The sequence below is a fragment of the Tamandua tetradactyla genome, chromosome 3 (assembly GCF_023851605.1).
Source record: "Tamandua tetradactyla isolate mTamTet1 chromosome 3, mTamTet1.pri, whole genome shotgun sequence".
In the NCBI taxonomy this organism is placed as follows: Eukaryota; Metazoa; Chordata; class Mammalia; order Pilosa; family Myrmecophagidae; genus Tamandua; species Tamandua tetradactyla.
Genome location: NC_135329.1, coordinates 86,106,623 through 86,121,787, shown reverse-complemented (window position 1 = coordinate 86,121,787; position 15,165 = coordinate 86,106,623). Strand labels below are relative to the sequence as shown.

Genomic DNA, 15,165 nt, shown 5'->3' with positions numbered 1-15,165 from the left:
ACAAATGAATATGAATTCTGAATCATTAAATTAATATCTCTTTTAGTCTCCAGTATTTTAGAGCAACGAGAAGTAAAAACTTAAAATTGTGAAATTGTAACCCATCTTAAAGTATGAAGTATGTTCTGCAACTAATTGTGGTGCTGTGCTTTGAAATTTATTGCTTTGTATATATATATATATATATATATATATATATATATATATGTTATTTTTCACAAAAAAAAAGAAGGGAAAAAAGTCAAATTTGATGTTAAAAAAGTATTTAAGCCTCCAGCCTCCTATATTCTGGAGCAGCAAGAAGGTAGAATCTGAGAGGATCGTATGTAGCTCATGACAGACTTTGGGATCTGTTCTGTAACTACTTGTTAAAGAATTTTCTGAAAATTATTGCTTTCTCCTTTCTTTGCTTGTATATATGTTATACTATACAATAAAAAAAGTTTTAAAAAAGTATATTCTAACTTGCTTTGTGATTTCTTATATGACTCACTGGTTATTAGGGAATATATTGTTTATTCCACATATTTGTGGTCAGTTTCTCAAAGTTCTTTCTAACACTGACTTCTAATATTATACCATGTGGGGCAGAGAATATACTTCATGTTATTTCTATCTTTTTACACTTGTTGAGGTTTTTTAATGGCCTAGCTTATGATCTATCCTGGAGAATGTTCCGTGTGTATTTGAGAAGAATGCATGCAGGCATACCTCAGAAATATTGCAGCTTTGTTTCCAGATGATCACGACAAAGCCAATGTCACAATAAAGCAAGTCACACGAAGTTCTTGGTTTCTCAGTACTATAAAAATTAAGTTTACACTAGACTGGAGTTTATAAGTGTGTGATAACATTATGTCTATTAAAATAATGTACGTACTTTTAATTTAAACATATTTTATTGCTTAAAAGGCTAACCACCATCTGAGCCGTCAGAAAGTGGTAATCTCTGTTATTTTGATGTTGATGGCCTCCGACTGATCAAGGTGGTGGTTGCTGAAGGATGGAATGGACAATTGTGTTAATTTCTTAAAATAAGACAACAATGAAGTTTGCCACATTGATTAACTCTTCCTTTCACGAAAGACTTCTGGGTAGTAAATGATGCTGTTTGATAGCATTTTACCCACAGTAGAACTTCTTTCAAAATTGGAGTCAATCTTCTCAAACCCTGCCACTGCTTTATCAACTAAGTTGATGTAATATTCTAAGTCTTTTGTGGTCATTTCAACAATGCTTACAGCATTTTCACCAGGACAATCCATCCCAAGAAACCACTTTCCTTGCTCATCCATAAGAAGCAACTCCTCATCCATTCAAGTTTTATCATGAGATTGCAGCAATTCAGCCACATCTTCAGTCTCCATTCCTGATTCTCATTTTCTTGCTATTTCCATCGCATCTGCAGTAACTTCCTCTACTCAAGTCTTAAACCCCTTAAAGTCATCGAGGAAGATTGGAATCAGCTTCTTCCAAACTCCTGTTAATGTTGATATGTTAAATCACAAGCGTTCTTAATGTCATCTAGAATAGTTAATTCTTTTCTGAAGATTTTCAACTGACTTTGCCCAGATCCATCAGAGGAATCACAATCTATGGCAGCAATAGCCTTACAAACACATTTCTTAAATCATAAGACTTAAAAGTCCAAATGACTCCTTAATCCATGGACCACAGAATGGATATTGTGTTAGCAGGCATGAAAACAACATTAATCTCATTGTGTGTCTCCGTCAGAGTTCTTGGGTGACCAGGTGGCATTGTCAATGAGCAGAAATATTTCGAAAGTCTTTCTTTGACCAGCAGATCTCAACAGTGAGCTTCAAATATGTAGTAAACCATGTTGCAAACAGATGTTCTGTCATCCAGGCTTTGTTGTTCCATTTATAGAGCACAGGAAGAGTAGATTTAACCTATTCTTAGAAGTCCTAGGATTTTCAGAATGGTAAATGAACATTGGCTGCAACATACAGTCCCCAGCTGAATTAGCCCCTAACAAGAGTCAGCCTGTCCTTTGAAGCTTTGAAGCCAGGCTTTGACTTCTCCATTCTAGCTATGAAAGTCCTAGATGCCATCTTCTTTCAATAGAAGTTTGTTTCACATACATTGAAAAATCTGTTGTTTAGTATAGCCACCTTCATTAGTTATCTTAGCTAGATCTTCTAGATAAATTGCTGCAGCTTCTCCATCAGCACTTTTTGCTTCACCTTACACTTTAACGTTATGGAGATGACTTCTTTTCTTAAACCTTATAAACCACCCTATGCTAGCTTCATATTTTTCTTCTGAAGCTTCCTCACCTCTCTCAGCCTTTATAGAATTAAAGAGAGTGAGAGCCTTGCTCTAGATCAGGCTTTGACTTAAAGGAATATTATGGCTGATTTGATCTTCTATCCAGACCACTCAACTTCATTCATTTTAGCAATAAGGCTGTTTCACTTTCTTATCATTCATATTTTCACTGGAATAGCACTTTTCATTTCCTTCAAGAATTTTTCTTTTGCCTTCACTACTTGGTTGTTTGGCACAAGAAGCCTAGCTTTCAGCCTATCTCAGCTTTCAGCATGCATTCCTCATTAAACTTAAACATTTCCAACTTTTTATTTAAGATGAGAGAAGTCCAAATCTTCCTTTCATTCAAACATTAGAGGTCATTGCTGGGTTATTAATTGGCCTAATTTCAATATTGTTGTGTCTCGGGAAATAGGGAGGCCCATGAAGAGAATAAAGGATGGGGAAATGACTGGTCGGTGGAGCAGTCAGAACACACACAACATTGATTGATTAAATTCACGTCTTATATGGGCACAGTTTATGGTGCCCCAAAACAATTACATCAACTATCACTGATCACAGATCACTATAACAGATATAAAAATGATGAAAAAATTTGAAATATTGTGAAAATTACCAAAATGTGACAGAGAGGCACGAAGTGAGCCCATGCTGTTGAAAAATGACACTGATAGACTTGCTCAATGCAGGGTTATAACAAACTTTCAATTTGCAAAGAATGCAATATCTGAAAAGCGCAATACAATGAGTTATTTCTGTAATCTGTTGTTTGCTGCAGAATTCTGTAGATGTCTGTTCGGCACATTTGTTTTAGAATGATGTTCAGATCTCCTATTACCTAGTTGATCTTCTGTCTAGTTGATCTAGTACTGAACGCGTATATGAAGTCTCCAACTACTGTTGTTGAATTGTCTATTTCCCCCTTCAATTATGTCCGTTTTTGCTGCATATATTTGGGGCTGTGTTGATAGGTGGATAGATTCATAATTGTTTTATCTTCTTGACTTTTAGTATTATGAAATTCCCTAATTCTTCTATTTTTCTGTTTTAGAGTTTATTTTTGTCTAATATTTATTATAGCCACTCCATCTTTCTTATCTTTGATGTTTGCATCATATATCTTTTTCCATTCTTTTACTTTCAGGTTGTATATATGAACCTACCATGTGTTTCCCTATAGATAGTCTGAGGATTTTCCCAGTCTGTCAATAACTGTTTATTGATTAGATTTTTAATCCACTAGCATTCAATGTTTTCACTGGTATACCTGTAATTACATCTGACATTTTACTTTTTATTTTCTATATTTATGTATTTTTATACCAGTAATTATCTTTTACTGTTGTCTTTGTATTAAATAGATGTTTTCTAGTGTACCATTTTCATTCTCTTGTTTCTTTTACTGTGTGTTTTCAAAGTTTTGCCTTATGGCTCTGGGGATAACAATTATCTTAAATTAGGACAATTTAGCTCAAATTAACACCAGCTTAATGCCAACAGTATACAAAAACTTTGTTCCTACATAGCATCAATTCCTCCACTCTTTTTTGTTGTGTTATCTTTATACAATTACATCTTTATACATTGTGTGCCCATCAACAAGATTTATAACTATTGCTTTGTGAGTTTGTCCTTTAAATCAAATAGAAAAAAAGATTTACTGACAAAATACATTTTATATTTACCTAAGTGATGACTTTCATGAATCCGTTTTATTTATTTATATGGATTTGAGTTACTGTCTAGTGTTCTTTTATTTCAGTCTGATAGACCCCCTTTAGGTTTTCTCGTAGGGCATATCTCCTAACCGTGAATTCTTTTAGTGTTATTTTATCTGACCTCTTAATTTCTCTTTCACCTTTTTAATGACTCATTTATTTCTAGGTCTATTTTGGCAACATAAAGTATCAGTACAAATTCTAAAGGGGACGGTGCACTTCCTGGGTGCCTTCTATGGTCTGACACTTGTGTGCACCATCTTCTTCAGTCATTCTAACAAGCCACAGGATGCTGAGATTTGTAAGATATCTGCACAGGACCAGGCACCTGCAAGAAAAGGCAGGGTGCAAACCCAGGTGCACCTGACTTTAAAGCAATGTCCTTTTCCCACTATGTCTAATATCCCTGACTCACAAAGTGGGTAAAATGAGTAATACTAAATTACTGAGAATCATACATGTATACAGCCTTTCTATGATAATTTTGAAGAATATATTTATCATTTTGCTCACTACAGTTCTAAAAATTTTTTTATGTTCATCTCAAGTGAGATTGCAAATTTCATAGAGGGACCTGCTTCTGACATCTTTTTGTCAGTTTTATGGTTCTTTCAGAGACAATACGGTTATGTAATACTAAGAAAAAGCACAAAATACTGAAATCCATTTTATTTATTTACATGGCATAAAAATTTCAATAACAAAAATTTCTTATTATGAAAGATGATGGTTAAGTAGAATATCAATACTGTCCATGCCTGGCAATCAAAAGGTAACATAAAGTGTGCTCTATTTCATGCTTTTTCACTCTACAGGAGGATCTCCAAATTAGTTCATCAGATGCAACAAATATGCCATTTGCTTTTAGGATATATGTACTCTTTCTTATCTTATTCAAAACAGACCCTGAATGGAAGCTGTGAAGAATCAGAGCTGTGAATCAGCGCTATTCAACATTCACCAGTAACCATCAGGCTTGCTTAATTCTTTTAGTTATCTGAGGATCAGTTATCTTCAATGATAATAGCTCTTAAACGATAGGATTCAGTAACTACGATACATATTGAAATTCACACTCACCACCTTCTGGGTGTATAGTTCCTTGTTTGCCCAGGCAGAGCCCTAGTAGCAGAATTTCAGGTGCATGTGTTTCAGTCTATCCTTTACATATTCGATGAAACTGGCATGCTGCCTTCTACCCCATCTTGTCATCTCCCCATAGCCCTTCACAGGTTCGCAAAAAACCTATGACCTCTGGTTGTGATCTGCGTTTTTCTAAGACTTTCCCATATAACTTACTAGGATTGGATGAAGAAAAGCGTTCTTTGAAAGTCATGTAAAACAAACCACCTGTAATGCTGATTCCAATAAGCACCACCATTAAATAGGTGAAAGCACTTCCAGATTCTTTCACTTACTGTGCCATTGAGACAGCGGGTCGATCTCTCTGACTTCTGGGCACAGGCACTTGTTTGCTGCTGCCCTCCTGTGCCCTCCGCGGGCTCCACCCGTGCGTTCAGATAGTTTCCTGGGTCCCTCCAAGGATACATGTAAGTTGCACAGGTTTCCTCTGCTCTGGCAGCCCCCATCTCAAACTGGGCTCAGTCTCTGCAAAAGCAATCATTTCCCCAAGGTCCGCACAGCCTTTCTATATACTGTATGGCATGTAGAAAAGTCCATTTCATGTTCACAGAGGGCTGCTCCACTTTGAGAAAATGCTGACTACAATTAGCAAAGTTTCACAAGCCACTACACACCCAACCAGCAGTTTACTTAAGATGATCCTCCGCAGCGTGTTCGGTAAAACGTCAACTCCCGCAGTTTACACTAAGAGAAAGTCTCCACAGAGAAGACTTTCCCTTCTCATCAGTCCTCTTTCCACTGGAATTAGAACACTCTGACTACCTTCTTCGCTGTCATTTACACTCTCCCTGCCATACCTTTGCAAGATACTACCTCTCTCTTTAATTTTTATTTTTTTAAGATTTTAACTATGTTTTATTTTAAGGGTTTTTTGTTTGTTTGTTTGTTTTTACTTTTTTACTGTATAACATTTATACAAAGCAAAGAAAGAAGAAAGCAATAGTTTTTGTTTGTTTGTTTGTTTGTTTTGCATGGGCTGAGAGATTTCAGAGTTGAGAGGTTATCCTGGAGGCTATTCTTATGCATTATATACATATCCCTCTTCAGTTTATGGTGTATTGGAGTGGCTAAAGGGAAGTACCTGAAACTGTAGCGCTGTGCTACAATAGCCTTGTTTCTTGAAGATGATTGTGTGAAATATGACATTTACAATGTGACTGTGTGATTGTGAAAACCTTGTATCTGATGTCCCCTTTATCTAGGGTATGGGCAGATGAGTAAAAAATATGGATTAAAAAAATGAGCAAATAATAGGGCGAACAAAGGTTAAAATATATTGGGGAGGGCAGTGTGATGGTGGCTCAGTGGCAAAATTTTCACCTGTCATACCAGAGACCCAGGTTCGACTTCCAGTGCCTGCCCATGTAAAAAAAAATTAAAAATTAAAAAATATATATGTATATATATAGGGTAGCTGGAAATACTGGTAGTTAATGAGAAGGAGGGGTAAGGTGTATGGTATGTATTAGTGTTTTTCTTCTTTCTTTTCATTTCTTTTTCTGTAGTGATACAAATGTTCTAAAAAATGATCATGGTGATGAATATACAACTTTGTGATGATATTGTAAGCCATTGATTGTACACCATGTATGGAATGTTTGTATCTTAAGAACGTTTGTGTTTGTATGTTGTTTTGTCAATAAAAATATTAAAAATAATAATAATATGGGATAGGGAAATGGAACTAGCTGATGTTCTGGAGAGGCTGGACCCTCTAGGTTTCAGGACTTATCTGGTCCATTTCCTTCATTTTTGAAGCATAGTTTTGCTGGATATAAAACTCTTCTTTGGTGGTTTGTTGTTATTTTGCCTCTGAAGATGTTCTTCCACTGCTTTCTTGCCCTCATGGTTTCTGATGATAATAAGCTGTTAATCTTATTGAGGACCTCTTATACATGATAAGTTGATTCTCTCCTGCTCCCAAGATAGTCCTTTTGTCTTGCTTTGTAGTTGTTTGATTATTATGTACCTAGATGTGGATTTCTTTGAGTCTGTCCTCTTTTGAGATCATTGAGATCTTTGATGTGTAGATTAATATTTTTTCAGAAAATTTTCAAGGTTTCTCATCAATATTTCTTCAAATATTTTCCTGCCCCTTATCTCTATCCTTTCCTTATGAAACCCCCACTATGCACATTTTGGTACTTTTAATGGTGCCTACAGGTCTCCGAGGCTCATTTCATATTTCTTCATACTTTTTTCTTTCTGTTCCTCAGACTGAATAATCTTAATTGATCTATCCTCAAGTTCACAGACATTTTTTTTCCTGCCTGCTCAATCTGCTGTTAAGCCCTTCTAGTGAAGAGCTCATTTTTGTCATTGTACTTTTAACTCTAGAATTTCTGTTTGGTTCTTTATATATTAATTTCTATTTTGATTACTTTTATATATAATTTCATCTCTTTATTGATGTTCTGTATTTGGTGGACAGTGCTTTCATACTTTCTTTTAGTTCTTTAGACATGGTTTTCTTTCATTCTTATAGCATATTTAGAATAGTTGATTTAAAGTTTCGTCTATTAAGTCCAATGTCTGGCCTTCCACAAGAATAGTTTCTATTGATTACTTTTTTCCCTTGTTTCTTTGCATGTCTCATAATGTTTTGCTTAAAACAGGATATTTCAAATAATATAATATGGCACCTCTGGAAACCAGATTCTCCACTCTTCCCAAGGTCTGTTGGTGTTGTTGTGCATTGTACTTGTTTTTGTTTGCTTAGTGACATTTCTGAACTAATTCTGCATGGTCTGTATTCTTTGACATGCATGGCAACTAAAGTTTATACTCTATTAGCTTAGTTGTGAATTGCAGAGTTTTCCTTAAACAGTTGAAAAGTGTAAGTATCCCAGTCTTTCCCAAGGGACTAGTGCATGTTGGGGAATTCCTTCAAAATGCAGTCAGGCCATTTAGAACTCTGCCTTAGCCTTCACTTCTGGCTTGCAGAGCCTCAAGTTCAGCCAGAGGTGAGAACTTAGGGCCTTCTTGGGTCTTCCTTGAGTATGTGTACAGTCTTACATATGCTCATGGCCTTCTTGATTTCCAGGAATATTTCAGAGCTTTTCAAATCCCCTATGGACATCTCATTCTTTGGCTTTTCTGTTAAGTATTGTGGGTTGTCTTTTGTTGTTGAGTTGGAGCAGTTCTTTAATTTTCTGGCTAATAAACACTTATCAGATACATTGTTCACAATTATTTCCTCCCATTCTACAGGTTGTCTTTTCATTTTCTTGATAATGTCTTTAACATACAAACATTTTTTTATTTTACAAAAGTCTATTTTATCTATTTTTTCTTTTGTTATTTGTGCTTTTAGTGTCATGTCTAAGAAAGTACAACCAAATCCATGATTATGAAGGTTCACCTTTATGTTTTCTTCTAGGAGCCTTATGGTTTTAACTGTTGAGTTTATGTTCTTAATCCATATAGAGTTAATTTTTGTTTGTGGTATGAGGCAGGGGTCTAACTTCATTCTTTTGCATGTGGATATGAAGTCTTTTTAACACCATTTGTTGACGAGACCATCTTTCCCCAGGTAATGTACTTGGTGCTTTTGTCAAAAATCAATTGGCCATACATGTGTGGGTTTATTTCTGGACTCTCAATTTTATTTTCTTAGTTTATGTGTCTATCTTTATGCCAGTACCACAGCATTTTGATTACTGTGGCTTTGCAGTAAGTTTTGAAATTTGAAAGTGTGAGACTTCCAACTTTGTTTTTTCTTTGCAACCTTGATTTGGCTATTTGGGGCCCTTTGAGATTCATATGAATTTCAAGCTTGGCTTTTCCATTTCTGAAAAAAAAAAAGAAGACTGCTGGAAATTTGATAGACATTGCATTGAATCTATAGACATCTTTGGGTAAAGTTGACATCTTACTAGATCGTCTTCATATCCATGAATACATGGTGTCTTGCCACTATTTAGGCTTTCTTTTATTTCTTTCAGCAATATTTTATAATTTTCAGTTTACAAATCTTTCACCTCCCTAGTCAAATTTATTCCTAGGTTGTGGTTTATTTTTTGTTTGTTTTTTGGCTTAACAACAGCAATTTACTGGCTCTTGGTTTCAGAGGCTGGAAAGCTTGCTTCCTCCCAGGGGTGCTATCTGGATGGCTGGCAATTTTTAGGGTTCCTTAACTTTCCTCTTGCATGGCAATGCACATGGAAGCACCTACTCCTTTCTCTTCCAGGTTTCCTTGACTTCCAGCTTCTGTACATTCTCTGCAGCTTCTACCTCCATGTCCAATTCCCTTTGCTTATAAGGATTATAGCCATGTTCCATTAAGGGACACCCTCATTCAGTTTGGGCATAGCTTATCTAATAATATCTTCAAAGGTCCTATTTTACAAATAAGTTTATACTTATTTCAGGGTGGGACCTGAACATGCTTTTGTAGGCGGCATGATACAGCCCCCAACAGAAACCATCATCATTATGATAGTGAATATATATATCCATCATCACCAAAATGATCAGTTGTTAATAAGCTATCAGTGGCTAAGAGTTCAAATAGAGTCGAGAGGCTACTCTGGAGGCCACTCTTACTCAAGCTTCAGTTAGACATAGCTACCTATCTGTTTGCCAAATTCCAACCAAAGCCATTCCTGCTAACCCTAAAGAACACCTAGGGCATTATATAAGATTCTACAAAGTTTCCATGCACCAGGGATACTTTCCAGAAACCTACAATTTCCAAATGGGTCCCTAGATCAGATAAGTCCTGAAATGTAGAGGAGCTAACCTCTCCAGAGCATCAACTAGTTCCATCCGCCTATGCTATATTATCAACAGCCCCTTCCAACGTGAAAAAGTTTTAATGGGCATAGCCCAAATACCCCCAAAGAGTGGAAGAAATATCAAAGGTGATGATGGAGTTATACAGAGAATGTAGGGTTTAATGAATATGTATGATTGCTGAGTCATTATATTGACGTCTCTTTTAGTCTTCAGTGTCTTGGAGCAACAAGTAGTAAAAACCTAAAATGATGGAATTGTAACCCATACCGAACTTTAAAATCTGCTCTACAATGAATTGTTGTGTTGTGCTTTAAAATATATTACTTTTTTGTATATATGTTGTTTTTCACAAAAAAGAAAAACAGTGTTGATTGTGATAAATACACAGCTACATGATGATATTGTGAACCATTGATTGTACACTTTACTTTGGATGATGAAATGGTATGTGAATATATAATATTTATCAATTAAAATATGCTGGAAAAAAATCCTCAAAATCTTAAAAGAAAAAAAAAAAAAGATCAGTTATTTAACCTACCAGGAAAGCTGAGTGCTAATTGGCTCAAACTGAGAAATGGGACAAAGCAGGTGTAAGCAGGGAGAGTAGTTCAGAAAGGACTTTCTGAAACTTATTGGGAGTCTGAATAGGTCTGTAATTCTCATATAATTCACAATCATGAGGAGTCAGAAAAAGCTTCTAAAAGAAAAAGAAACTTCTGAAATAAAACAAGGAATATGGATGGGGATAGGTGCAAAGTTTAGACAGAGGAGGATAAGTACAAAGAAACCAAAAAGGAAGCTACTCCAGTAATCATGGAAAGTGTAACTGAAATATATGATGGTGGGAATAATGACAGAAAACGTGCATATTTATATTATTAGGTATTTTTTAAGCTGTTGCAAATGGAATTGTTTTTCTGATTTTCATTCAGAATAATATTTGGTAGTATAAAGAAACATAACTGATTTTTTTTTTTTTACATGGGCAGGCACCGGGAATCGAACCCGGGTCCTCTGGCATGGCAGGCAAGCAGGCCACCGTGGCCTGCCCTGATTTTTTTTTGGAGGGGGTGCACGGTCTGGGAATTGAACCTGGGTCTCCCGCATGAAAGGCAGGCTTTCTACCACTAAACCACCCATAAACCCCCACAACTGATTTTTGAGTGTTAATCTTGTAGCTTTGAACTTTGCAGAGTTCATTTACCACTTCTAGTGGTTTTCTTGTGGATTCTTTGGTATCTTCTATGTAAGGGATCATCTCATCAAAGAATAGGTAGAGTTTTACTTCTTCCTTTCCAATAATTTGGATGTTTTTTGTTTGTTTGTTTGTTTGCCTAATTGCTCTGGCAAGGACTTTCAGTACAATGTTGAATAGCACTGGTGAAACTAGGAAACTGTCTTATTTCTAATCTCAGAGGAAGGACTTTCAGTCTTTCACAATTGAAAATAAGATTTGTTGTGGTTTTCTCATATATGCCCTTTATTGTGCTGCAGAAGTTTCCTTCCATTACTTTTTTTTTGGGGGGGGTGGTGCATGGTCCAGGAATCGAACCCGGGTCTCCCACATACAAGGCGAGCATTCTACCACTACCCTATTACTATTTTTATGAATGTTTTCATCATGAAGGGATATTGGATTTCTTCAAAAAGCCATTTCTGCATCAGTTGAGATAATCATGTGATTTTTTTCCCTTCGTTCTGTTAATGTGGTGTTTTACATTGACTGGTTTTCTTCTATTGAACACGCCTTGCATTCCTGGGATAAGTCCCAACTGGAAATGGCATATAATTCTTTTAATATGCTGTTGGATTCGGCATCCCAGTATTTTATTGAATATTTTTGTATTTATGTTCATAAAAGAAATTGGCCTGTGGTGTCTTCATTTGACTTTAATATTAGGTTAATGTTGGGTCGTAAAATGAATAAGGAAGAGTTCCGTCATCTACATTTTTTTTTTTTTTTTTTTGAGATTCGAGCAGTACATTTTTTTTTAAAGTTTGAGAAGGATTGGTGCTAATTCTTCTTTGAATGTTTGCTAGCATTTACCATTGAAACTGTCTGCCTGTTAACTTTTCTTTGTTGGGATATTTTTATTACCAATTCTATCTCTTTACTTGTTATCAGTCTGATGAGCTCTTCTATTTCTGCTTGAGTCATTTTAGGGAACTTGGGTATTTCTAGGAATTTATTCATTTTTTCTAGACTATCTAATTGGTTAGAAATAGAATTCTCCTATAATCCGTTTAATTTCTGTGGGATCAGTGGTCCCTCTTCATTTTGGATCTTAATTATTTATGCCTTCTCTCCTCTTTTCATTGTCGGTCTAGCTAAGGGTTTGTCAATTTTACTAATCTTTTCAAAGAGCCAATTTTTGGTTTCACTGATTCTCTTGACTGGTTTTCTATTCTCTATTTCATGTATTTCCACTCTAATTTTTATTATACTTTCCTTCTATTTGCTCTAGATATAATTTTCTCTTTTTTTCTAGTTCTGAAGTTATTGACTTGAGATCTTTCTTCTCTTCAATATAGGCATTTATAGCTATAAATTTCCCTCTGAGCACAGATTTTGCTGTATCTTATAAGTTTTGGTATGTTGTGTTTTCATTTTCATCTGCCTCAAGATATTTTCTAAATTCCTTTGTGATTTCTTCTTTGAGCCATTGATTGCTTAAGAGAGTGTTGTTTATGCCATCCTAACCAAAAGGAGGGAAAGAATTGTAATAAATAAGGTATCAGCAGCTGAGAGAGTTCAACTAGAGTCAAGAGCTTCAGTTAGACATTGCTACCTACCATTACTTACAAAATCCCAACAAAAACATTCCTGCCAATCCTGAAGAACACATAGGGCATTATATAAGATCCTACAATGGTTCTGTGCACTAGGGTAGCTTTCCAGAAGCCTACAACCTACAACCTGGGTCCCTGGACCAGATAAGTCCTGAAACCTAGAGGGGCCAGTCTCTCCAGAACATCAACTAGTTCTATCCCCCATCCCATATTATTGACAGCCACTTCCAACATGAAAAAGTTAGAATGGGCGTAGCCCAAATACCCCTAAAGAATGGGAGAAAGATCAAAGATGATGGTGGCATTATACAGAGAAGGTAGGGTTTAACAAATAAGTAAGAATGCTGAATCATTTTTAGTCTCCACTAATTTAGAGCAGCTAGGAGTAAAAACCTAAACTTGTGGAAATGTAACCCATACCAAACTCTGAAATCTGGTCTACAACTAATTGTTGCAATGTACTTTGAAATTTATTGCTTTCTTACTGTTCTAGTTTGCTAGCTGCCAGAATGCAATGTACCAGAAATGGACTGACTTTTAAAAAGGGGAATTTAATAAGTTGCTAGTTTACAGTTCTAAGGCCAAGAAAATCTCACAATTAAAACAAATCTATAGAAATGTCCAATCAAAGGTATCCATCCAGGGAAAGATACCTTGGTTCAAGACGGCTGATGAAGTTCAGGGTTTCTCTCTCAAGTGAGAAGGCACATGGCAAATACAGTCAGGACTTCTCTCTCAGCTGGAAGGGCACATAGCGAACATGGCATCATCTGCTAGCTTTCTCTCCTGGCTTCCGGTTTCATGAAGCTCCCTGGGAGGTGTTTTCCTTCTTCATCTCCAAAGGTCGCTGGCTCATGGACTCTCTGCTTTGTGGTGCTGCAGCATTCTCTGCTCTCTCCAAATCTCCTTCATTCTCCAAAATGTTTCCTCTCTTATAGGACTCCAGAAATTTACCAAGATCCACCCAAATGTGTGGAGACATGTTGTCACCTAATCCAGTTTAACAACCATTCTTGATTAAATCACATCTCCAGGGAGATGATCTGATTACAGTTTCAAACATACAGTATTGAATAGGGATTATTTTGCCTTTATGAAATAGGATTTTGATTAAAACATGGCTTTTCTAGGGTCCATACATCCTTTCAAACCAGCACACTTGTATATATGATATTTTTCAGAAAAAGAGAAAAAAGAGAGAAAGTGGAGTATACCAGAGAAGATAAGATTTGACAAATGAATATAACTACTGAATCATTATATTGATATTTCTTTTGGTCTCCAGTGTCTTGGAGCAGCTAGAAGAAAAAATGAAAAATTTGGAACTGTAACCCATACCAAACTTTAAAGTCCGTTCTATAACTAGTTGTTAAAATGTACTTGGAAATTTATTGCTTTTTTGTATGTATGTTATATTTCACAATAATAAAAATTAATAAAAAGAGCATGTTGTTTAACTTCCATATATTTGTGAATTTTTCACTTTTCCTTATGTTACTGATTTCTAGTTCCATTCCATTTTTGTCAGAGAAGACATCCAGTATAATTTCAATCTCTTAAAATTTATTGAGACTTATTTTGTGACATAACATACAGTCTATCCTGGAGAATGATCTATGTGCAAGTGTAAGGAATGTATATTCTGATGTTGTTGGTTGCAGAGTACCACATATATTTATTCCATCCAGTTCATTTATAGTATTGTGCAAGTTCTCCGTTTCCTTGTTATCTTTTACCTACATGTTTTATCCATTGATGAAAGTAGTGTATTGAAGTCTTCAGCTACAAGTGTAAAAGCATCTATTTCTCCATTCAGTTTTGTCAATGTATACTTCATGTATTTTGCAGCTCTGTGATTAGGTGCATAAATGTTTATAATTCTTATATCTTTTTGGCAGATTGTCCCTTTTGTTAATACATAGTGTCTTTCTTTGTCTCTTGTAACAATTTTTTACTTAATGTCTATTTTATCTGGTATTAGTATAAGGACCTGTTACTATTTGCATGAAATATTTCTTCCATCCTTTCACTTTCAACCTATTTGTGTCTTTGGGTCTAAGATTGAGCGTCTTGCATTTGAATTATGCATTTTTCATTTATTTTGCCAATACATGTCTTTTGATTAGAGAGTTTAATCTATTTATATTCAGATAATTACTGATAAGGCAGGACTTATTTCAGCCATTTTGTCCTTTGTTTCTTATATATATTCTATATTTTTTGCCTTTCTTTTCCTTTATTGAAGCTTTCTTTTGTGTATAGTTGATCTTTTGTGGCATAATTTATTGATCCCTTTCTCATTTAAATATAAATATATATTTAAAATATTTTCTTTATGATTACCATGGGCTTTGTATCAAATAACCTACTATTTCTATATGCTGCTGACAACTTCATAGGTACACAGTCTATGCTCCCATTCACCTCTGTTCCCCTCCTGATGCTGTTTTTGTCACACATTATCTTTTTATATTTACAT

At 35.4% G+C, this 15,165-nt stretch overlaps 1 pseudogene; it reads right to left on the bottom strand.

Annotated features, from left to right (window-relative positions):
- Nucleotides 1-5,002: 5,002 nt before the first annotated feature.
- On the bottom strand, nucleotides 5,003-5,637 carry LOC143675703 (mitochondrial import inner membrane translocase subunit Tim21 pseudogene; annotated as a pseudogene).
- Between the last annotated feature and the right edge of the window lie 9,528 nt (nucleotides 5,638-15,165).